Raw genomic sequence first — 26510 nt, forward strand, 5'->3', positions numbered from 1 at the left:
CTCCCTCTCCGTTGCATCTGTCCCAACGATGTCACGTTCCACATCAGTGTTTCCGATATGTCTTCCTTTTTCCTCAACCGAGGATTCCCCTCCACTGTAGTTGACAGGGCCCTTGACTGTGTCCGTCCCATTTCCCGCACTTCTGCCCTCACCCCTTCCCCTCCCTCCCAGAATCACGATAGGATCCCCCTTGTCCTCACCTTCCACCCCACCAGCCTCCACATTCAACGTATCATCCTCCGCCATTTCCGCCACCTCCAGCGCGATCCCACCACCAAACACATCTTCCCCTCCCCTCCCCTTTCAGCATTCCAAAGGGACCGTTCCCTCTGCGACACCCTGGTCCACTCTTCCATCACCCCCAACACCTGCTCTCCTCCCCACGGCACCTTCCTGTGTGAGTGCAGGAGATGCAACACCTGCCCTTTCACCTCCTCCCTTCCCATTGTCCAGGGCCCCAAACACTCCTTCCAGGTGAAACAGCGATTTACTGGTATATGTTTCAATTTAGTATACTGTATTTGCTGCTCACAATGTGATCTCCTCTACATTAGGGAGACCAAACGCAGATTGGGTGATTGCTTTGCTGAACACCGCCATTCAGTCTGCAAGCATGACCCTGACCTGCTGATCGCTTGCCATTTTAATTCCCCTTTCCACCCTCACTCTGACCTCTCTGTCCTCTGCCTCCTACACTGTTCCAATGAAGCTCAACGGAAGCTCGAGGACAGCACCTCATCTTTCAATTAGGCACTTTACAACCTTTCAATCTCAACATTGATTTCATAACTACTGCTCCCATTTTTTCAGACAGCAGGTGCCGGTAATGGTTCTGCTATTGCCAGTCGCAGCTCCTCTAGACCCATGTTTTGTTTCTTTACTTGTCCTATTATCACCCCCTTTGCCTTGCACCATTATCCCTTTTGTTATTTAATCACTCCTGTCCTCTACCCTATCACAGACCTTCATCTTTGTTCTTTCCTCCCCCTTCTTTTCCTGGCTCTGTACTTGCTTAAAAACTGTTAAATCTTTAGCTTCTTCCAGTGCTGACGAGAAGTCATCGACCTGAAATGTTGACTCTGTTTCTTTCTCCACAAATACTGCCTGACCTGCTGAGTATTTCCAGCATTTTCTGTTTTTATTATAGCTTATCTTTACTTCAACTCTGTTTACCCGCCTTAGATCCATATCCCTTGATACTCTCACCTAACAAAAATCTATCAATCTCAGTCTTGAAGATCTCAGAGTGGAGACTAGACATTACCATTTTTCTCCTACATCATACTCGGAACATAGATGCATTTCAGATGCTATATACTGGAAAATCGGCCTTAATATGACATGCATGCGAAAGATTTTAAACAACTTTTTTTGTTTTCATCAAAGCAACGAACATTAACCCTACTGAAGAGCATTTGCTAAACTCACATGCAGTTGATTATATGTGAATCGATTGTGTAAACTCTGTCCCTTCAGGGGTCTGTAGTCCCATGTCAAATGTCTTTCAGAGTTAAGGTCTACAATCCTGGCCAGTCTTTAGAAGCTGGCATGAATCCAGGAAGGCTTCATTACATTCTTGATACTTTTAACACAATTTTACTTACCAAACTCATAAATATGAGATTAATTACCATGGGTTTAATTGGCTTTCTTGGTGAACCACAAATGCCTTCGTGCAGTCACATAAATCAAAAGCTATTTGTAAACACAGTAACAAAATAAAATTACATTTACCATTAAATAATGTACATTACCGGGTTGCACGGTCATTTCTGAATGGAAAGCTGTAGTTTATAGGAGAGGCAGAAAACTTTGGGGCTGGGCACGGGAATGTTCTAAATCTGTGGTGTTTGATAAGAAAACATTTAACAAACACTACAGCCTTCAGAAAACGTCTACGTTTTTTTCTTTGCCCACCACCTGAATACATGGGCTCATGCTGTGTTACAGTACTTTTGGTCCCGACAACATTTCAGATGCCATGGTTTGTGTGTGATGCTAGACAGGCTAGTCTTGTGACTTAGAACTGGGTGACAAAATTGGTAAAGTGTTATGCGAAAATGTAAACCTCCCCAGTACTGACATCCTTCACTTTAATGAGCATAAAATCCAACCGCCACCCCCTCAAAAAAAACAAATAGAAAAACAGAAAGAACTAGACTACAAAAAAGCTTATGTATATCATTTAAAAAAGAAAATAAATCATTTCACATGTGCTCAACATATTTGGTGAACATCAGACAAACACTCAAACTGCTCCAGAGAATTTAAGAGAGAGGAGAGCTGTTTGCCCTCAGAAGTGCACTCTTCTTGAAGGTAAAGCATAATTATAATTTGCCCATGCTAGTCTGAATAGACAAGAACTCCATGTGGACCTTACTAAACATATGTAAGGAATCTTACAACACCAGGTTATAGTCCAACAATGTTATTTTAAAATCACAAGCTTTCGGAGATTATCTCCTTCGTCAGGTGAGTGAGTGAACATAGGCAGAGTGATAAGTATTTGAAAAATTAACAATAGTACAGATAACTTTTACTAATTTGTGATATGACATCCCAAGACATCCCAACTCCTGCATTCAATGTTCTGACATTGGTCAGAACATTGAATGCAGGAGTTGGGATGTCTTGTTGAAGTTGTACAGGGCATTGGTGAGGCCACACTTGGAATACTGTGTACAGTTCTGGTCACCCTATTATAGAAAGGATATTATTAAATTAGAAAGAGTGCAGAAAAGATTTACTAGGATGCTACCGGGACTTGATGGTTTGACTTATGGGGAGAGGTTAGACAGACTGGGACTTTTTTCCCTGGAGAGTAGGAGGTTAAGGGGTGATCTTATAGAAGTCTATAAAATAATGAAGGGCATAGATAAGGTCGATAGTCAAAATCTTTTCCCAAAGGTAGGGGAGTCTATAACGAGGGGGCATAGATTTAAGGTGAGAGGGGAGAGATACAAAAGGGTCCAGAGGGGCAATTTTTTCACTCAAAGGGTGGTGAGTGTCTGGAACGAGCTGCCAGAGGCAGTAGTAGAGGCGGGTACAATTTTGTCTTTTAAAAAGCATTTGGACAGTTACATGGGTAAGATGGGTATAGAGGGATATGGGCCAAGTGCAGGCAATTGGGACTAGCTTAGTGGTATAAACTGGGCGACATGGACATGTTGGGCTGAAGGGCCTGTTTCCATGTTATAACTTCTATGATTCTATGATTCTATGATTCTATGACAGTTCCTTGATGCTCATATCATAATTAGAGCACAATAGTATTTTTTTTTATGCAGTGGATGTTTGGATGAAGGTGTGAGGGTTTGAACAGGAAGTTCCCGTTAATTGCATGTTTTTCTTCTAGGACTGCACTAAAAATAGTGTGCAAATTGTTGCGCTTTTTTGGCTGCTATTTTTGATTAAAATTGTGCTTGGGGTTCCCCTGATAACCTAGTTGTAAATAAATCACCCAGTATGGAATTGAGCCATTGGGCACGATTTTCTGTCATTCAGCATAAGCACCAGTATTTCCTGTTCTGAGTCATTAACATGGCACAGGGTACCCCCAGCATAGGCCTGCCTAGCACCGGTGAAAGGGGAGGATGTTTGAACACAGTTGCATGCCTGGAGCAGTGTTGCTGGCCAGCACCCAGGAGGCCCCAGGCATTAGGATTGTCCTGGAGCAGGGTTGGATTTGAACACTCACCTGCAGGTATCTTTAAGACAACCTGGGACTTCTGCAGAGCCTCCGATCCAATGCCCCATGCCTAGTTTCTTGAGGTAACCCACCAACTGGACTCCAGTGGACCATCGTAATTAAAAGTGAGACGGGAGACCGGGAACACCTTTCCACGCCTCACTTGCACCTCCGCATTGATTCTGTGCCTACTTCAGGCGCAGAAACAGTTCTGACACCCCCCCCCGCACCCTCCCCCCGCCTCTGGAAAGCCAGGGAGGAGACCTGCTGAAATCCTGTCTCCGCCCTTTCTCCTAACATTTACACCTGGGAAACGGCCATTCCCTGGGCTACAATTGGTCTCAATACGCCAGAGCTAAAGGGAGAGGAAACATTATTTAGGGTTTCGAATTCTGATTTTTGTGCAGTGGCTTCTCCCAGAACATATGGTGGACAAATTGATTTTGTGACGGAGCTGCATACAAAATCGGCCAGCTCGGGGTGGGCGGGGTGAGGTGGGGGGGTGGTGGTGGTGAACCTTGTGAAGCCAAGAGAAGCACTTTCTGGGGGGATCGGTTGTGAGATACGGCCGCTCACAATTCATCCCCCGAACACACAACTGGCGCCCAGAAATCGGGTGCGACGCGGGCCAATTTTTACCTCTATACGTGTGTAGATCAGGTGAGGACAGGGTGAGGTTGGGCTGTGAAACCCCCATGATGCAATAGCCTGCCAAAACTCACTGCCTAGGCTCACACAGGATGAATGGGCAACTGGGTGAGGTACCAGAGGGCAGCATGAAGCTGTGGCACCATATTCCAGAATGATGCAGATAACCCAAGAAAGGAGGGGGTGATAAAAAATAAAAACAGAAAATGCTGGAGAAGCTCTGCAAGTCAGGCAGCATCTGTGGAGAAAGAAACAGAGTTAACGTTTCTGACAAAAGGTCTTCGACCTGAAACGTTAACTCTGTTTCTTTCTCCACAGATGCTGCCTGACTTGCTGAGCTTCTCCAGCATTTTCTGTTTTTATTTCAGATTTCCAGCATCTGCAGTATTTTGCTTTTGAAAGGAGGGGTGATATTTAGAAGGAAATTAAAAATATATATAATTAAAAAGGTAACTGGCAGAAAATAAATTAAAGTTATGTTTAAAGAACAAGTTCAGAGCTGTGATAGTGATGTGTGAGATAGAGGCTGGAACCACACATACACACTCTCACACATATTGGGCTAGAAATTCGGCCGTGTAGCACTCGGTTTTCAGGCGCTATGCAGCCTTCTAAGGTTCCAAAATGGCGTCCGGAATGCAGTGTGAGATGCGCCAGACGCCATTTTGGTAAAGGCTTTTGCACTCACGCAGATAACCAATGCCGGCATCATGTAAAGGAAGGAGAATATGCGTTAGATCAGTGTGAAATGCTGATTTAAAGGGATAGACGCCATTTTGGCACTCAGTGTTCCAGCCATGAACTTTCTTAACCACGAACAGCTAAACATGTCTTAGATGACTTGGCAGAGCCCCCACCAGCGCTGTTTAAAGGAATCATGCAGGTGTTGCACGTTAGTGGCTGGATTATTGCTTCTGGGACTGGGAGCATGCAGAAAGGCCACGCAGAGCAGGTCAAGCTGCAAGGAGAGGGAGGAGGAGAAGGAGGAGGCGCAGCGTACTGAGCAGGAGGCCATATCCCATGAGGGCCTTCAGGGAACAATACTCTTACCTCAACATGAGCGAAGATCAGTGCATCCGACGGCTGCGGTTCACCAAAGAGGTTGTGATGGAGATATGTCAACTGCTGCAGACACAACTGCAGCCTCAGAGCAAGGACAGCATTGCCTGTGGCTGTCAAGGTAACCGTGGCGCTGAACTTTTATGGCTCTGGATCCTTTCAGGCCTCTGCTGGTGATATGTGCAACATCTCGCAGTTTGCGGTGCACTCCTGCATAAGGGAGGTCACTGAGGCACTGTACGAGATGTGCAACAGGTTCATCACGTTCCCTCTTGACAGAGAGAAGCAGAACGAGCGAGCACGAGGGTTTGCTCGCATTGCAGGATTCCCCATGTTGCAGGGTGCCATTGACTGCATGCATATAGCTAGGTGTACGCCACATCTGAACTTGGCCATCTTTATAAATAGAAAGGAGTTCCACTCCCTCAATGTGCAGCTGGTGTGCGACCACACGCAGCGTATCATGCAGGTCAATGCCCGCTACCCTGGCAGCAGTCACGACGCCGTCATTATGCAGCAGTCCAACGTCCCACCTATCTTTTCACCAGCTCGGCAAGTCAAAGGCTGGCGACTGGGTAACAAGGACTATCCCCATATGAGGTGGCTCATGACTCCGGTCAGGCACACACGCAGATGTGCAGAGGAGGCATACAACGGAACGTCGTTGAGCACACCATGGGCCTCCTAAATCAACACCTCCGCTGCCTGGACAGTTCTGGTGGAGCCCTGCAGTGCTCTGCTGAGCGAGTGTCCAGAATCGTCGTTGTACGCTGCATGCTGCATAACCTCATCCTTATGAGGGGACAGCCCTCGCCACCGCCTATCCGGAAAGACCCTGAGCCAGAGGCAGAGGAAGAGGAGGAAGAGGAGGGGGAAGAAGCTGAGGAGGAGGGGGAGGAGACAGAGGAGGAAGACTCAAGGAGGCAACAAGGTGCACAGGCCCTGTCTGCCAGGGCTCTGCATGCTCACCTTATTCGTGAACGATATCACTAACCTCAGCGACACTTCCCAAGTCTTACGCTTCCCACCTGTCCTCTCCCACATGACCATCAAATCGCACTCTGTATGATTACATATTGCTTCCTCCCGGAGCTCATCACATAAATAAAAACAACCACCAACTGCGACTTCAAATCCAAATTTATAACGCAACATATTAACTCAAGTATCAAACAATACACTATTCACCCTTGCGCATTCCCTCAGTGCCTGTAGTTCGTGTGCCTTTGCCTTTCCTAGTGCTCCGACGAGGTGCATCCCTGGTGGCTGGAGTATGGGTGGTGGAAGGTTGCTGACCTTCAATTGAGGAGAGTGCAGATGGCCTTGGAGGACGACCTCGAACAGCTCTGGGCCGTGAGAACCCGGTTTCAGACGGCATCATCTCGGCCTGGGCTGCAGCAGTCTGGCCTGGCTGGCTGACAGGCAACAGCAAAGGCACTGGTGGAGTAGCAGAGGTGGGAGCAGGAATGCTGTCGTCTGGAGAGAGGACGGCAGGTTCGATTGCCGTGGTGCCACTGCCACTCACAGGGGGCGGCGACTCAGCACTCCTGGTGATCAGCTGGAGGATGGATTGTTGGAATGCTGTGACACCCTGGAAGCCCCGTTCCACATTGGTACCCAGAGCTACGATAGCAGCAGTCTGAGCTGCCATTTGCAGCAGTCTGAGCTTCAACTGAAGCATGCAGACCTTTGATGACATCGGTTTGTGCTGCACTGGAAGCCGCGACATTGGTCATCAGACGATGCATCTTTGTGGGTTCCACGTGTATGCTGATGGAGGTGACCACCCATTCCATGTGGGTAAGAATGGGCTCCAAGCTCTGCGCAAAGCCCTGTGCCAAGTTGGAGCTGGACTCCTCCATGCCCCGCGACATTGTGCGCAGGCTTTCTGGCAGGCTTTCCAGTGCATCAAGCATTTGGTGGTGTACGCCCTTCAGCCGTCGTCTGCAGCCTGGCCCATTGAAGTCATTATCTGACTCCTCTGCAGCAGAACCATTGTGCGACCTTGCCCTCTGGCGAGCTGGCACCTGTGGTATCCGTTCCCCCTGCCTTGGCTCCTGCGCACTTGTGCCCGGTGTCTCACCACGTGCAGATCCCTCCTCTATCCTAGCCTCTACACTATGCGCAGTGTCAGTCTCTGAGCTGGTGGCTGCAATGTCAGATCGAGTGACGTTGCATCTTCATCATTAGTGTCCTCCTCCCCTTCCACCTCCTCCTCCTCCTCCTCCTCCTTCCTCCTCCTCATCCACCTCGGACAGTGCCGGCTCCAGTTCTTGGGTACCTGCAATGACAAAGGGACACAGGTTGAGTTGTGAGCGTGGTGAGGAGCGAGTAAGGCATGCATGCTGACACCATCTGCAGCACATGCATCACAAAAGATTGTGGGATGAGGAAGAGGTGGGAAACGAGAAGGAGGATTAGGTATGCAGAGACCTCCTTCATCGGGACCTCCAGCGCTGCCAGTGGCCACGGCCGCAGCGACGTCCCGCCCAATGATGCGCAGCACGGTTTCCTCCAGGGGGTGAGGACGTGTAGGCGTGCCTGTCCTCCCTCGGTTCTTTCAGTCTGCCAACTGTTATGCGCCACCACCTCCTGCAAGACAGAGGGAAGTGTGTCAGTGAGTGTCCTGCAATGTGTTTGGTGATGTGCCTGTCTTGGTTGAATAGCTGCCAGTGTGTGTGACCTGTGAGTGGTGGGTTTGTGGATTGCAAATGTGCCACTATGAGGGTGAGATGCAGCATCCAAAGTGCAGCGTTGGGTACGGATGGGCAGCATTTGTTGGTGGATGGGTGAGGGGGAGGTGTCGTGCGTGGAGCAGTGCTGTGGGTGGTGGGATGTGCTGCTCGACACTTGCCTTCACTCAACTTGACCACTCGTGTCAAATCATTGAACTTTGTCTGTCACTATATCCATGTGCGTGGTGCAATGCTCCTACTATTCACTTCCACAGCCACTTGCTCCCACTGCCTCCGCAGCTGGTGTCAGGAGGGTCTCTTGCCACCCTACGGGTACAGAATGGCTCTCCATTCCTGCACTCCCTCCCCTAAGGCCTCCATTGCGCTGACGGAGAACCTGGGGGCACGCTCTCTTGCCGGACCCTGCACTGCTTCCATTGAGAGTGCACCTCCCCTTTAAGAGGTGCAGGCTGCCTTTACCTAGTGCTGGCCACATCCCATATTGGGTGTGCAGCCACTCGGCGGCGCAGATAGCGCTGGCTGCACGTGGAAATCATGTCACTGAGGATGCAGCACGAATCTTGCGTGCTGCCTGCATCGGTAAAACCGGGCGCCGGTTAATCGTGCAACACGGCCCCTGCGCCTGGTATCGGGCCTTATCCAGTTTAACCCCTGTTATGTCCAAGGATGGAGTGGAGTTAAAAGTGACACCACCCTGGTGAGTCACACAGACACAAAATGTAGATGGTACAGAGAAACCAAGATTAAAACATGATGGAACACATCTGATACTTGATTCTTTTTCTGCTTGGCCACAATTTCAAGCCTTGCATTTTCTATGTTAGTAAAGTGCTGTTGGAGGTTTCTGCATGATCTAACCGCATCTGCCTTAAGAGACTAGAGATATAACAAACTGGTATAACATCTTTTCAGAATTTAATGCATCGCTGGGTAATCGCCGACAGCAGCCTGTGTTTGATTTGTCAGAGAAATTGCAGTTTTCAGGCGCCAAAGCCTTCAGGCTTTGAACCTAATGGTTTCAGTGTTTGGAATCTTCTCTCAGAGAGTTTATATAACTCTGTAGCCACTGATGTGGTCCGTCAAGTAAAGCAGCGGCTTTTGCAATTAAACAATGGTGCTAATTTTAAAAATATATGCTGTGCTTCTACTTAGTATAAATGTTAAATTTCTATGTGTGTGTGACATTAAGTAGATGTGTTAGGGCTGATTTCCTGAGAGGGAGCCTTACTCATTGGAGCGCAAAGTTCGAAAATAACCCTTGTTTTGTCTAGAAAGGTCATTAGAATAGACACGCACATGGGGTTAGAAATTGGTGTGCATTTTGCACGTTTTTTGGGCATAAAATGGGCACAACATATACCAATTACTGGACGCAAAATCCTGCGCCTGATCTGAACTGGTGGCATGGCTGCCATATTGGTCGTCCCTGGCGGCCACCTGAAATCAGTGTCGAATCAAGTTAAATATGCAAAGAAGCGGCCGCTGTAGAACCTGGAAAACGTGAATGTTCCAACTAGTTTTTCCACTTCTACAGCAGCCTAACCAGCAGCCCGGCCGCTGAAGAAATAGTAAGGAAAGTTTTATTTACTTCTCTCCTATGGAGTAGGAGTGCCCCTACTGGCTCCACAGCATTGCTGTTCGGCCTCCCGGCATTTTCACCCTCCCTCTACAGACTTATCGGAGGGCCACTGCCGGCGAGGCGAAAGGTCCAAATTCGATCTCTGGCGTTGGGCGAGCTGCCCCTGGAGACATGACAGACGCTGGCAGCTTGCCTCTATTATTAAAATGAGGACAGAGGCCCATGTTTGGGTGAGCCTTGGGCCTCCAGCTTCTTGCGAGGCCTAGCAATAGGACTAAACGAATTTCCACCCCATGGTTTCCCAAGAGGACCATTCATTTAAAGCGATTTCCAAATCTTTCAATTTTTTTTGCCTAGTAAAGGAAATGGACCAGTAGGATTGTACATCATTTTTGTTTGTGATGATGTGGAAGACATATGGAAACGGGGGAAGAGAGTCGATGCAATGACTTTACCACACTGTTGCTGACACCAAGCCTGTCTATGGTAATGGCACGGTAAGGTAAATGTGATGGCGCTGCTGCCTGTTTCAGTGCTAAAGAAGAGCCAAGAGCACCTGAAGAGGTGGCTGGTTTTCTCCAGTACCTCTGGAGACAGGGATACTGGGGTGGTGATGCAAGCCACCAAGTGTTGCCATGTGCCATTTTTTCTTGTGGTGGATAGACTAAATGTTGAGCCCACCTGTGTGGACTGCTGATGTGGTTTCCTTGAAGGTCTGGTAGCCAGAAAATACATTTCCAGCTCTCAAACAGTTGTGCCTGTACAAACTTGTACAAGCACAGCTGTCTGTTGCTGCTGCCATGTGGAATCCAGCCCTCAGTATAAATGGGCAGATTCCCCGAGCACCATAAGAAAGGCCAACTTACAGAACTGCTTCTGCTTGAGGTGTTTCTACTCTATATACACAGCAGAAATGTCATGATATATAATAATTAAACAAAGGAGTCACTTTACATTGAAAACGTGGTCCCCTGCAGTAATGCTTTCCTTAAATCTAAATCTGTCATCTGTTTCTGTCCTAAGGGCCCCTATTACTATTTTACTGTTTATTTTTCATATTCACACCAGCTTCTGTGTGTACATTGTGATCGTAATCTCCAGGATTAGGAGGCTTAGAAAAGAAACATAACATTCAAAGGATGTTCAGAAACAAAAACTATTCCTGTCGGTAGCATGTTTTGGAAATTCAGATCCGTGCTGCAAGGCTCCCGGCTGACAGCACAAAGTTGGAAAATGGCCCCTTTAATATGTACTCTTTAGTTGTGCAGCTGATGTGAATTGCAGTGTGCTTGTATTAACGGGCATGAATATGAGCTAGAGCACTTCTGTGTCAGAAGAGAATCCACAAAGCCATTCTCAGCAGAGCAAGTCCACATTAAAGGATGGCAAAACTGGTTCTAGAAACATAGAAACATAGAAAATAGGAGCAAGAGTCGGCCATTCGGCCCTTCGGGCCTGCTCCGCCATTCAAAATGATCATGGCTGATCGTCTAACTCAGTACCCTGTTCCCGCTTTTTCCTCATATCCCTTGATTCCTTTAGCATTAAGAAATATATCTATCTCCTTCTTGAATACATCTAATGACTTGGTCTTTAATGCCTTCTGGGGTAGAGAATTCCACAGGTTCACCACCCTCTGAGTGAAGAAATTTCTCCTCATCTCGATTCTAAATGGCATACCCCGTATCCTGAGTCTGTGACCCCTGGTTCTGGACTCCCCAGCCATCGGGAACATCCTCCCTGCATCTAGTCTGTCTAGTCCTGTTAGAATTTTATATGTTTCGATGAGATCACCTCTCATTCTTCTAAACTCTAGTGAATATAGGCCTAGTCGACCCAATCTCTCCTCATACGTCAGTCCTGCCATCCCAGGAATCAGTCTGGTAAACCTTCGTTGCACTCCCTCCATGGCAAGGACATCCTTCCTCAGATAAGGAGACCCAAACTGCACACAATACTCCAGATGTGGTCTCACCAAGGCCCTGTATAACTGCAGTAAGACATCCCTGCTCCTGTACTCAAATCCTCTTGCAATGAAGGCCAACATACCATTCACCTTCCTAACTGCCGATTGGTTCCTGAATTTATAAAATTACATTGTAATCTGCCATGCGGTACCTCGTCAAAGGCTTTCCTAAAGTCCATGTACACCACATCCACTGCATTTCCACCATCTACCACGTATGTTTACCTGCTCAACGAATTCAAGCATGTTCGGCCCTTTTGAAATCAGTGTGGTCACAGCTGTTGTGTAGGCAGACATGGCAGTCAATTTGTGTACAGTAAGGCCCCACAAAAAGCAACAAGATAAATGACCAGATCGTTTGTTTTTGGTGGTGTTGGTTGAAGGATCGATGTTGGCCAGGACCCCAGGAGAATTATCTGCTCTTCTTCAAAGAGTGCTGGGGAACTTTTATGTCCAGCTGATCATGAGATGGGACCTCGGTCTCATCTTACGGACAGCACGTCCAACAATACAGCACACCCTCAGTACTGCACTGATGTGTCAGCCCATATTGTGGACCCAAGTCTTGGAGTAGTGTTTGACTCCATAACCAACAAGAGTGCTACCACTGAGCCAAGCTGGCACTGATAGAGGACTGATTTTGTGAGGTGCAAACCTCAATTTTGCGAGAATGACAAAAATAGAGTTGAGTTGGCTCATGATACAGGTTAACTTGTGTTAGCACTTCAGGGGCAGACTGCTTCTGATTTTTATGGTAGGATTCCCTCCTCTAATTTGAATAGGTTACCAGCACATAAAAAGCTTCTCCAGAGAGCTTGGCCTGTAGCACATTTGACTGGATAGCGTTAAATCTGGTGGGCAGCAGCTGCTTCTGAAACTCCATGTATGTGGCTTCCATTGATCTTCTTGTATCCACCAACTCAGTGATTTGTTCAAAGAACTCTATTAGGTTAGTTAGACACTGCCACTCACAAAACCAAAGTAAGGATTATGTGCACCTCTGTCTGTAGATGTGGGTGTGAGGATACTGGCAGGTAGGCACATAACTTCGCTGGTGCAGCCTGACCTGCCTGGCATCCTTCCATTGGTCCTCTTCTTCCTCCAAAAAGCTCAGATGTATGGGAATATATAGAGCTGTATGAAAAAAAAATTATAAGGAGCAGAACAATTGTCACAAGGGCTCTTGGAAACCTAAGGAGTAGCAGAAAAGAACAAAGAAAAATTGAAGGAAAATGATGCATTGAGTTACATCGAGTTTACAGGCCATTCAGCTCAACTGGTCTATGCCGGCGTTTATGCTCCACACGAGCCTCCTCCCATCTCTCTTCATCTAACCCTATCAGCGTACCCTTCTATTACTTTCTCCCTCATGTGCTTATCTAGCTTCCCCTTAAATGCACCTATGCTTTTTGCCTCAATTACTCCTAGTAATGTGTTCCACATTCTTACCACTCTTTGGGTAAAGATGTTTCTTCTGAATTCCCTATTGGATTTATTAGTGACTATCTTATATTTATGACCCTTAGTTTTGGACTCCCCACAAGTGGAAACATTTTCCCTATGTCTACCCTATCAGATCCTTTCATTATCTTAAAGACCTCTATCAAGTCACCCCTCAGCCTTCTCTTTTCTAGAGAAAAGAGCCCCAGCCTGTTCAGCCTTTCCTGATAATTATATCCTCTCAGTTTTGGTATCACCCTTGTGAATCTTTTTTGCACCTTCACCAATGCCTCTATATCCTTTTTATAATATGGAGACCAGGAGTGCACACAGTACTCCAAGTGTGGTCTAACCAAGCAATGCAAAACTACAAAACTGGCCTGAAGATTGATCATTGAACCTCCTTGTTCAGTCCGTTAAACTGACTCCCATATACAGCTGACTGTTAACAACCTTGGATGCCCATCATATATGGGCATAAAGGAGGTAAAGCATGCTGGAACGTGGGGGTACATTGAAATGATGTCACCCGGCCTTAATCCTAGTCTTTCAATGAAGCTCTCTCCTATTTCTGGGGGAACATGTTTCAGATGATTTTTTGTAAAACGGAAATGTGCATGGAATGCACACAGCAGAAATCCATTTCACCCCATAAACTGGTGCACACATGATTTAACAGAGACAAACATAGTCCTGTCCATGTGTTGTAGGTACCTATGAAGCCATTGGTGGAGCTAGGTGTGCCACTGTTCAAAATATTTTGCGGACTTCAAAGAACAGGAACCTATGCACAAAAGGACAGTGTCACATTCACACATCCCACTGAAGAGCACACCTTGTGAAAATACTTTTTTCACTTCTTTGAGAGTATTTGCTTTCATTGGCCTGGTTTGCTGAAACAAAATTCTCTTTTTCCCCTGACAAAGCAAACTGTTATTTTATGTGGGTGACCTGGGAGGTCTAGGCTTGTATTGCAATGGATATTTGTATGATGACAGCATAGTTACGGAATTTTATAGTACCTGGCTGCTTTGATCTCGGAGAAGTTACCGTATTTCCTAGAATTTGAGAAAATGGTAAAATACCAGTAAACACTCTGACTCACAGCAAGCTTAAAAGAGTCGCTCTGTCTTCAAATGTGAGCTATATATGGGGGTCAGGTTAACGGGCTGAATAAGGAGATTCAATAATCAATCCTCGGGCCAGTTCTGCATCATTTTCTTTCTCTTTTTCTGTATAGAGAGATTCCTATGCATGCCTGAACTCTGAAAATTTTGGGCGGTCTGTGGCTTCATTGCTGGTTTTTTGCTTTCTAGCTCGTAATGGATGTAGCCAGGCACAGATGTAAACCATTTTACCACCTCCACACAGGCCTCATTATGGAGACCATAATGTGCACAGTTTCAAAGTGCTCAGTGTCAGAGTTTAAAGTACCTTCATCTATTGGTGGAGTTCCTAGAAGAGCATGCTCTGTGAAGATGGTCTGCCTGCCCCCCTAATTGCACAAAGAGGCAGCTAGCTGGCAGGATTGTGTCTTTGTATTTCTGGATGCGACATCTGTTCTGTATTTTGAAGGCCAATTTTACAAAATCATACTCCTTGATGGGGAGCCTTGCCCACCAGGAAAGCTTATCAGGAAACCACGGGTGTAGTCCCCAGGATTTTCTGTCAGTTCATTATATTAGCTGGAATATTGTGCGGAGCAAGCGTGTTGGTTCCGATATGCTCTCCCGGTGGGAGAGGCTCCCTGCCGGAAGTGCACATTTGTAAAGTTGTTGCTATTAGTGATGTCACAGAAAATACTCTTACTACAGTTGTGAGTTCCTCGCATCCTGAGGTCAGTCTTCAATTTACATGTCAAGCACCATTATTATGATTTTATTTTATTTTTCTGCACCATCCTAGACTCAAAGCTTGATGACTGTGATAATACTACATAGATAGCGATATGTAACATGTGCTACTTAGGTTCTACATCATAAAATAAATTCCTATTGCCAGTTGACTTATTCTCACAGTTCTGACTCCCTAATAAAAATATTGCCTTTTAACCTTTCCCAACTATCCATTATTCTCGGTAGACATTTTAGAAATAGTTGAAAAGCAGAGGCCAGATTCCCTGTTGACTTCAGACAAACCAGGAAGATCCCAGACTTGGCCCCTGATATGTGATGGGTTAGTGATCTCAGCTTTGGAATTAAGAGGAGGGCGCTACAACTGTCCTCAGTACACCCTTGTTTAGGGTGCGGAAAATACAGCTCGGGTTCCCTGTCCTTGCCACTATCCTGCTGAAAAGTGCTTATACTGAGTGAGGACATGATTGAGTTCCTTTGTGATGTCCTCCTTTCCAAAGTTAAATATCTTTCCAACATCCACTGTTTAGGATCACAAATGGAGAATGACACTTGCCTGAGTCACTGCAGAGACCTTTTGAACTACAGGCGTAGTGCCGGAGGATTGGATGACTGCTAACGTTGTACCGTTGTTTAAAAAGGGAGCGAAGGATAGACCGAGTAATTACAGGCCAGTCAGCCTAACCTCGGTGATGGGCAAATTATTGGAATCAATTCTGAGGGACAGGATTAACTATCACTTAGAAAGGCACAGACTGATCAAGGACAGTCAGCATGGATTTGTTAAGGGGAGGTCACGTCTGACTAACTTGATTGAGTTTTTCGAGGAGATGACAAGGAGGATCGATGAGGGTAGCATGATTGATGTAGTCTACATGGATTTTAGCACGGCTTTTGACAAGGCCCCACATGGCAGATTGGTCAAAAAAGTAAAGGCCCATGGGATCCAAGGGAATGTGGCAAATAGGATCCAAAATTGGCTCAGTGGCAGGAAGCAAAGGGTAATGGTTGACAGGTGTTTTTGCGACTGGAAGGCTGTTTCCAGTGGGGTGCCACAGGGCTCGGTACTGGGTCCTTTGCTTTTTGTGGTATACATTAACGATTTGGACTTAAACGTAGGGGGCATGATTAAGAAATTTGCGGATGACACAAAGATACGCCAAGTGGTTGATAGTGAGGAGGAAAGCTGTAGACTGCAGGAAGATATCAATGGACTGGTCAGATGGGCAGAAAAGTGGCAAATAGTGTTCAATCTGGAGAAGTGTGAGGTAATGCATTTGGGGAGAGCTAACAAGGCATGGGAGTACACAATATATGGGAGGATACTGAAAGGTGTAGAGGAAGAGAGGGACCTTGGAGTGCATGTCCACAGATCCCTGAAGGTAGCAGGACAGGTAGATAAGGTGGTTAAGAAGGCATATGGAATGCTTTCCTTTATTAGCCGAGGCATAGAATATAAGAGCAGGGATGTTATGCTGGAACTGTATAAAACACTAGTTAGGCCACAGCTTGAGTACTGTGCAGAGTTCTGGTCACCAAATTACAGTAAAGATGTGATTGCACTACAGAGGGTGCAGAGGAGATATTCGAGGATGTTTCCAGGACTGGAGAATTTTAGCTGTGATGACAGATTGGATAGGCTGGGGTTGTTTTTCTTGGAACAGAGGAGGCTGAGGGGTGATTTGATTGAGGTGTACAAAATTATGAGGGGCCTAGATAGAGTGGATACGAAGGACCTATTTCCCTTAGCGGAGGGGTCAATGACCAGGGGGCATAGATTTAAAGTGATTGGTGAAGGATTAGAGTGGAAATGAGGAAAAGCTTTTTCACCCAGAGAGTGGTGGGGGTCTGGAACTCACTAGCTGAGAGGGTGGTAGAGGCAGAAACCCTCATCACATTTAAAAAATAACTGGATGTGCACCTGAAGAGCCGTGACCTGCAGGGCTACGGACCAAATGGGATTAGGCTGGGTGGCTCGTTTCTCAGCCGGCGCGGACACAATGGGCCGAATGGCCTCCTTCTGTGCCATAAATTTTCTATGATTCTATGATTCTAATCCGGCTGAGTGAGCACCATCACAAGTTATGGGGAGGAAATTGGGGAAACATTTTTTAAAAAAATAATGGGGGTGTAATTGCACCTCATTTTGCCCATTTTTTGGGGCTGCATTGCATTACTGTGGGCCGCTGCTGATCTGCACTCAACCCCACTCCCGTTTGCCTCTCCTTGCCCTTCCAGGACCTATCCAGGGGCCTCAAATTGTCCAAAGGAAACAGGTGAGCTGCCTCAGTGGCCTAACAGGTGTCTACACCATGCAGGAGTTATTCAGATGAGACCTAATTTCGGACAAGCCCTCAGCCTCTGTCTTCTGGCACATGCTGCAATCGTGCTGACCATTTCGAGCCCAAAAACGGGCCAAAGCAAATATCTCCCCCAGTGGCTCCACGCTTAGCAAGCTTCAGGGTTTGGTTACCCAATGTTCCAGGAAAGAGCCTGGTGGAGCTGCACATAATTACAAGTCTAAAAATAAAAGGAGAAACTGCAAATAGTGGAAATCTGAAATAGCCTGATAAAGGATACACTCCAGCAATGTCATAACCTGTCTCTTCCCTTCACAGATTCTGACTGAACCCGCTGCGTATTTTCAGCATTTTAGATCATGTTGTGCTATCGAACGGAATAAGAAAGTTGTGCCACAGTTGCACAAAATTGCTTACAGCTCTAACATTAATAATAAATGTAGAATTCGGCTCAGCAACTGCCTAGTGATTTTAGCAGCAGGATTGTGCTCTGATAGTATAGTGGGTAAAGGCACTGTCTGATGTAGCACTAAAAGCCATACAGACCTGGTCTGTGCTAAATTAACACGAATAGCAGTTGTGGTGCTTTAATTGGTCTCAACACCGCAAATGCCAGTTTCTGCAAAATGTTGGGAGAGTAGAACTAAGGTTACAATGAGCTAGTGCTGAGTTGTCATCTTTAGCCATTGAAGGGCTGATCCCATTCTACAGGTCTATTTTTCATGACCCCAGGGAGGGCAGAGATTATACTTCTTATTCTTTGATGTGGAGATGCCGGTGATGGACTGGGCTGTACAAATGTAAGGAATCTTACAACACCAGGTTATAGTCCAACAAATAAAACTGTTGGACTATAACCCGGTGTTGTAAGATTCCTTATATTCTTATTCTTTAATTAGGGCACCTGTCTTTTAAAAAATTGTTCATTTTATAGTTAAAGACTTTCATGACATTCAAAATAGATCAAACCAGAGCAATGGAAGTAAAAACATGATTGGGTAAATGTTGTGAATGCACGTTGATGGCATTGAGCCTGACTCGCTGAGAGTGCATGTTGGGAAATGGCGGACATGGCCTCCACAATTTTCCATCCATTACAGGCGGACAATTGTAGTGCACGCATCCAGGATATCCTGATCTGCCAACCCAGTGGTCAAGGGTTTGTGCCAGGAACATGCATTTATAAAATTTGCCCTGATATATCAAAAGCAATTCCCGAGAGATAACCCCCATATGATTACAAAATATCCAGCTTTGACAATACTGTATGATATGAAATGAGAAAAAAAACACAAAACCAATATTTGAAATGAGCAAAACTTATAGAACTTCTGCACAAGAGCACACTAATGGGGTCTGATTTTATAAACTTTTCACAGGATCACTGTTGGTTTCCTGTGTGCATTTCTGTTCTTGTATTTACCTCATTATTCGGTGCTCTTATCTTTTAGAGACTGCAGCTGAAGCCAATAAAATACTTAATGGTTTTCCCCACAGTGAACATGTAACTGCCTGCCTATCTTGAGGTGCATATTCACAAGACTTATTTTCATATCCTATTTTGAACATGTTTTATCAAGTTTCGCCAGGTTAGCTTATAGCTATTCATCATCGTCCACATGTAGCACGCCTAGGTGTAAACCGCTGACTCCAGTGTCTGGTGTCTGACTTTTTCTTCCTTATTTACTGGGTCTGAGTGTCATATGAAGATAACAGCGTTCCTTAATGCATCTGGGTCAAATGAAAACTGGGTCCGTTTTACAAACTGTACAGATTAAGATTCTGCAGAGTCTGTTATCCAGCAATCAAGATTCCTGTGAACCCATCCTAGGTACTCAATGTGGATACGTTAATTTAATGCTGTTGCGGAGTGCACAGTAGAGGGTAAGCGGTGTGGAACTCTATACTTGTTTGATGTATAAGCTCATTAATGTACTGTTGCAGGGGTTAAAAAAAAGGAGTTTATGTTGTAGTTACCTAATATGCCACACCACCAGGAAGCGGTAGTTATACTGTGAACTGTGGCAGAGACCATTATCAACAAAAAAAACGAGTGTAGGAAACAATTGTGTCGAGAAACATTACCTGTTTCAGAAATTTGCAACACCACATAATCAGGAAACAATATGATACGACTGATCAATGAGCAGCATCTGTATCTTGCTAAGTCTACATGGTGAAACTAAGGCTTGCATGTGAGATATTTCATGTTACACATGCACAGGCTTACAAGCTCATAAGGAATTTCATGAATTTCCACAGCACCAAAGTGAGAGCTCAGTACTGTAGATACTATGGGGTAAATTTTAACTTCCAAGAACGGGTGGGTTGGGGCTGGGTGGGTCGTAAAAATCCTTTGTTTTCAGAGTGGGATCCCATCCCGGCTCCAGTGCGCCTACCTCCGGGTTTGACCCAGAAGCGTTTGGGTGTGCACATGCTTCTGACACCCGGAAGTCCCGCTACAATATTTAAATGGTCAACTGAGGTATTTAAGCTATTTAAAGCTGTTAACTTTTTGTGTATTGACCTACACAAACCATTTTAACTTTTCCTGAACGTGTCTCCTGTGGCCTCTGAAACACGCTATGGAAATGGAGGCGAGTTGCAGCCGGCCCTCATCTGGACCTTTAAACCAGTGAATAAAAGGTGAAGTTTTGCAGCAGGACAATCAGTTCTCTTAGACAAACCTTTGGTTGGGAGTTCTTTGTGTTTAGACTGAGATTTCTTTGTTCGCACTCAGAATTCTTGTGTTCAGACATACTTATCTACATTTTGGACCCCCTCAATCTGACACCATCAGGATCTATTCAACAGCACATCTGAGGAGGAGGCACATCACCATCCATGGCAGGCACGGTGTGCAGTTCTGGTAGTTGCAGCTCCACAAGACAGAGGTGTGCCACAAGGACCTGCAGAAGAGCAGAGAGGGGACCAACAGAGAGGCCGAGGTCGCAGGAGGCACTACCCACTTGAGAGGGTGTACAGGCAGAGGCTGAGCTTCTTGGACCTCTCTGAGGAGCAGTGCCTACCGAGGCTCAGATTGAGTCACCAGGTGGTCAGATTGAGTCTGCAGGCTCCTTCATGCACAGCTGCTCCCGGCTGGGCCTGGTGGCCACGCATTGCCCAACGCAGTTAAAGTCATCACTGCCCAAAATTTCTTCATCTCCAGACCCTTCCAGGGCACCACCGGTGACATCTCAAGGGTGTCTCAGCCACCTGCACATAAATGTATATGACAGGTCACGGATGGCTTGTTTGTCAGGGCATCCGACTGTGTGAATTTCCCTGGCGACGATATCAGCCAGACTAAGAGGGCAGTGGGTTTCCACTCCCTGGTTGGCTTCCCACGGGTACAGGGTGAAATTGATTGCACACATATAGCAATCCGAGGATCTGCACATGAGACAAGACTGTTCATCAACCGAAAGGGATATCATTCCATCAATGCGCAGCTGGTTTGCAACCACCGGAAGAGGTTTCTGCAGGTGTGTGCCAAATTCCCCAGCAGCTGCCACGATTCCTTCATTTTGCGCAAGTCCAACATCCCGGAACCTCTTCCACGCACAAGACAGACTTCAGGGCTGGCTCCTTGGAGACAAGGGATACTCCCTGCAGATGAGGCCCAAGACACCGGTGAGAAACCCCACCAACGAGGCACAGCAACGGTACGACAGTCTGTCATTGAACAAGCCATAGGAATGCTCAAAATGCGCTTCAGGTGCGTGGATCGATCTGGAGGATCCCTTCAGTACTCGCCAGTGAGGGTGTGCAGAATAATAGTCGTGTGTTGCACAACATCGCTTAGCAGAGAGGGTTTTATCAAGTTTCACCAGGTTAGCTTATAGCTATTCATCATCGTCCACATGTAGCACGCTCCCATGCGCTCATGAAGCATCCTCATCTGCCATTGAAGAAGACGAGGAGGAGGAGGAGGACGAAGATGGACAACCCATCGGCAGAGCAGCAGCTCACATGGCTGCTCGGGATGCCTGGGATTCACTCATATCTAACAGGTTCTCCTAAGGAGATCTACAAACTGAAGATAGTGAACTACTCAGACCACCTGCTACATCTGCCGCCACCACCAACACCAGCCCCCCTGTCCCACCCCCTCCGCTTGTATAAAATAGTCCTTCAATCACACATACACCCATTGTAAACACGCCCAATGGTGGCATCAAGTCTTGGTGTTCATGATGAAGCACACAAAATGGGGCTTTCACAAGAGGGACTCAAGAATGGACAAGAGTGGTGGTGAAAATTAGAATATTTAATGTGCACGTAAGAAAAAACAAATATAAATGAAAAACATGACATCTCATCAGACACCGTTGTGCATACCCTTGGTGATTACAAAACCTTAGCCTTCCCCTTTCTACTGCTTCTACGTGGTGCATCCCCTGTGACTTTAGCAGAGGTAGTGGCAGGCCGCTCAGGTTCCTGCCTTGACTGCTGAGATGCTCTCAGCCTAAGACCTCTGGGTTTTGGAGCCCGTGAGGGCCCTGCCAAAGATTGCTCCACCTGCATCTGTACAGGGGCAGACTCAGCCATCGGGAGAGATGACAGCATTGCAGGTACTGGTTGGGCGGGGGGGGGGGGGGGCAACGGGTGAGACGTGGGAGCGCTTTGAGTCGAGTCCCCACTTCCATGTCCCCTTTCGCCATCATCCCTCTCCAGGACCACGACCACATCACTCCTACCACTCTGTTAGTCGACAGGTTGGAACACATCTGTGATGCGTTGTAAGGCCACGGCTAAAGTATCTGTCCGACTATTTAAGGCGGCAGACATATTGAGAGTCTGCATGGCGGTTGACATAGCCTGAATGGACTCATCTGTGAGCCGTGCTTGAAGCTCAATGGAGGCTGCCATTCTCTCCATCGCAGACATTCCTACATTTATCTGCACCACCAGTCCACTAATGCTGGAGATGGACCCCTCCATCCTTTCCGCTATTGTAGAGACTGTGCGTGGCACGTCTTCCAGTACCTCGCAAAGGTGCAGCTGTACCTCTGTCTTTCCCATTTTCAACGATGGCACCCGGGGTTCAGCATCAGAGTCCTGCTGAGCAGAGCGTGTCCCCCCGACACGGACTCTCCACAGCTGCCCCTTCCACCAGTGTCTATTCATGCTCACTTGTGAGTGGTGAATCAACAGGTGACAACACAACTATCTGCCTAACAGGACCCATTGAAGTGCCAGTATCTGCTCTGGTGCATGGCTGGATGTGATGTGACAGTGCAGCCTCAGAAGGAATGAGCTCCTCTGAGGAATCGCCCTCGTTCATGTCGTGTGCCTCTTCATCAATCCTTGAAGGCTCTGGAAGAGAACATAAAGCAATATTAAGAATCATCGCAGAAGTTAGTTTGCAATGAGCATACCGAGGTCTGCAAAAGGTCAAACATTGACAACATCAATTCATGATGTGTGTGAAGGATGTTAAAGTTCTGTCACCGGACATTTGCAGGGTGCCAGTCTTGGCATCTCCCACGGCCTGGCATTCCACCGTGTGGCTGAGCTACAAGGCCTCCTCCTCCGGCTGTGTCAGGGGCACTATTTGTGGTGACCCCCCTCAGGTCCTACACCTCTCCCATGCATTTTGCGCTCTCTTTTCCTACAAGGGGAGAAAGAACAGACGTGTGCTTGAGTGAGGGTGACAGAGTCACTCGATGGATGCATTGCCTAGGGTGAGGCTGCCAATGAAAGAGATGCATCAGCGGGTGAGTATCAGACAGATTCATGACATTGCATCAGGATTGGGGTGATTGGGAGTGGTGGGTCCACAAATGGGGAGGTGAGGAATTGCACGGAAAGTGAAGATAAGTTGATAATGAGACTTAAGTGTATGTGAGGAGTGATGTGATGGAGTAGGCTTGGCAAGACAGAGTGAGAAGGGGTAATGTACATCACAGGATGTAGGTGAATCAGTAATTGTTCTCACATTTCCTGACGTGGTTAGGTCATTAAAGCGCTTCCTGCATTGCACCCACGTCCTTGCGATGGTGCTCCTGCTGCTCAGCTCCTCTGCCACCTCAAGTAGGCCTTCTTGGTGGCAGAGGCAGGGCGCTTCTTCCTATCGTCCGGGTACAGTATGTCCCTCCTGCTCCTCACACCAGCTTCTCAAGTGAAGAGTCAGTAAACCTGGGTGCAAGCTTCGTCCTTTGATGCTCCATGTCTTCAAATTCCTCGTTTCTCCCTCAAAATCCATGGTTGCAATGTCCCTGTAAATATTCCAGCTCCCAGCACGTCATTCGATTGCGCAGTACCCCCGCTGTGCAGCTTGGAGACGCGAAACCCGGAAGTTACATTAATCATAGAAAGTTACAGCACAGAAGGAAGCCATTTGGCCCATTGTGTCCGTGCCGGCCGAAAAAGAGCTATCCAGCTTAATCCCACTTTCCAGCACCTCAATTAAATTTCCCCTCAGCCTCCTTTGTTCCGAAAAAATCAACCCCAGCCTATCCAATATTTTCTCGTAGCTAAAATTATCCAGCCCTGGCAACATCCTCGTAAATCTCCTCTGTACCCTCTCTGGAGCAATCTCATCTTTCTTGTAATGTGGTGACCAGAACTGTACGCAGTATTCAAGCTGTGGTCTAACTAGTGTTTTATACACTTCTAGCATAACCTCCCTGCTCTTATATTCTATGCCTCAGCTAATAAAGGAAAATATCCCGAATGCCTTTTTAACCACCTTATCTACCTGTCCTGCTACCTTCAGGGATCTGTGGACATGCACTCCAAGGTCCCTCTCTTCCTCTACACCTCTCAGTATCCTCCCATTTATTGTGTACTCCCTTGCCTTGTTTGCCCTCCCCAAATGCATTACCTCACACTTCTCTGGATTGAATTGAAATTGCCACTTTTCTGCCCACCTGACAAGTCCATTAATATCTTCCTGCAGTCTACAGCTTTCCTCCTCACTATCAACCATACAGCCAATTTTTGTATCACCTGCAAACTTCTTGATCAAGCCCCCCCACATTCAAGTCCAAATCATTAATATATACCACAAAAAGCAAGGGACCTAGTACTGAGCCTTGCGGAACCCCACTGGAAACAGCCTTCCAGTCGCAAAAACACTTGTCAACCATTACCCTTTGCTTCCTGCCACTGAGCCAATTTTGGATCCAACTAGCCTCTTTCCCTTGGATCCCATGGGCTTTTACTTTTTTGACCAGTCTGCCATGTGGGACCTTGTCAAAAGCCTTGCTAAAATCCATGTGCACTACATCAAATGCGTTACCCTCGTCGACCCTCCTTGTTACCTGCTCAAAAAATTCAATGAAGTTAGTCAGACACAACCTTCCCTTAACAAATCCATGCTGACTGTACTTTCTAAATGAAGATTTATGCTGTCCCTCAGAATTGATTCAAATAATTTGCCCAACACCGAGGTTAGACTGACTGGCCTATAATTACTCGGTCTATCTCTTTCTCCTTTTTTAAACAACGGTACAACGTTAGCAGGCCTCCAATCCTCCAGCACCATGCCTGTAGCCAGGGAGGATCAGAAAATGATGGTCAGAGCTTCCGCTATTTCCTCCCTTGCTTCTCTTAACAGACTGGGATACATTTCATCTGGGCCTGGCGATTTATCTACTTTCAAAGATGCTAAACCCCTTAATACTTCCTCTCTCATTATGTTTATCCCATCCAATATTTCACACTCCTCCTCCATAAGTCATGTCAGGACAGCCCAGCCCCGTGTTATGCTCTTCCTGCTCTATGTGGGAAATCAGGGACCCTTCCGGTGTCCCTGACGACCATGTGTGTGGGAAATGCATCCAGCTGCAGCTACTGACAAACCGCATTGCGGCACTGGAGCTGCGGATGGATTCATTAAGGAGCATTCGCGATGCTGAGAACGTCGTGGATAGCACGTTTAGTGAGGTGGTCACACCGCAGGTAAAGGTTGTACAGGCAGGAAGTAATTGGGTGACCACCAGGCAGAGTAAGAAGAGCAGGCAGGCAGTGCAGGGGTCCCCTGTGGCCGTCCCCCTCTCAAACAAATATACCGCTTTGGATATTGTTGAGGGGGATGACTTATCAGGGGAAGGCAGCAGCAGCCAACTTCCTGGCACCAGGGGTAGCTCTGCTGCACAGGCTGGGAGGAAAAAGAGTGGAAGAGCTATAGTGGTAGGGGATTCTATCGTAAGGGGAACAGACAGGCGTTTCTGTGGCCGTAAACGTGACTCCAGGATGGTTTGTTGCCTCCCTGGTGCCAGGGTCATGGATGTCACTGAGCGGCTTCAGGGCATTCTCAAGGGGGAGGGTGAGCAGGCAGAGGTCGTGGTCCACATTGGGACCAACGACATAGGTAGGAAGGGAGATGAGGTCCTGCATCAAGAATTTAGGGAGCTAGGTAGCAGATTAAAGAGCAGGACCTCAAAGGTTGTAATCTCTGGATTACTCCCAGTGCCACGGGCTAGTGAGTATAGAAATAGGAGGATAGAACAGATGAATGCGTGGCTAAAGAGTTGGTGCAGGAGGGAGGGTTTCAGTTTCCTGGATCACTGGGCCTGCTTCTGGGAAAGTGGAACTTGTACAAGTCGGACGGGTTGCATCTGAACCAGAGCGGGACAAATATCCTTGCGGGGAGGTTTGCTAGCACTGTTGGGGGGGGTTTAAACTAACTTGGCAGGGGGATGGGATACAGAGTGGAGCTACAATAGGGGGTGATGTGCAGCCAAATATAGAGAAAAAAACAAGTCAGCTTGGAAGACAGGGCAAATATGTGAGGGCAAGGCTGGATGGCATCTATTTTAATGCAAGGAGTCTTGCGAATAAGGTGGATGAACTGAAGGTGTTGATAAACACATGGGAGTATGATATTGTTGCTGTCACAGAGACATGGTTGAGGGAGGGGCAAGACTGGCAGCTCAATATTCCGGGGTACAGAATCTTCAGGCGAGTCAGAGGGGGAGGTATAAGAGGAGGGGGGGTCGCAATATTAATTAAAGAATCAATTACTGCCATAAGGAGGGATGATATATTAGCAGGTTCCTCTAATGAGGCCATATGGGTGGAGCTTAAAAACAAAAAGGGGGCAAGCACTTTGATGGGAGTGTACTATAGGCCCCCAAACAGTCAGGGGGAGATAGAGGAACAGATATGTAGGCAAATCTCAGAAAATTGTGCAAATAATAGGGTAATAATAGTGGGGGATTTCAACTTCCCCAATATTAACTGGGATACTCAGAGTGTAAAAGGCTTAGAGGGTACAAAATTCTTAACGTGCATCCAGGAGAGCTTTTTGAGCCAGCATGTAGAAAGTCCTA

General features: G+C 46.8%; 1 protein-coding gene across 3 annotated transcripts in view; it reads left to right on the forward strand.

The window, feature by feature from the left end:
• The window catches only part of pdzd2 (PDZ domain containing 2), a 365301-nt gene that overhangs the window by 12891 nt on the left and 325900 nt on the right, over nt 1-26510 (forward strand). Inside the window, exon 1 of one of the 3 annotated variants that reach the window (XM_067984901.1) lies at nt 19035-19113. The exons of the other annotated variants lie outside the window; for them this stretch is intronic. The gene's annotated coding sequence lies outside the window, so the exon portion shown is untranslated. Of the gene's footprint in view, nt 1-19034; nt 19114-26510 lie in introns of those variants that run through there. 3 annotated transcript variants of the gene reach the window in all.

Source organism: Heptranchias perlo, chromosome 1, assembly GCF_035084215.1.
Source record: "Heptranchias perlo isolate sHepPer1 chromosome 1, sHepPer1.hap1, whole genome shotgun sequence".
In the NCBI taxonomy this organism is placed as follows: domain Eukaryota; kingdom Metazoa; phylum Chordata; class Chondrichthyes; order Hexanchiformes; family Hexanchidae; genus Heptranchias; species Heptranchias perlo.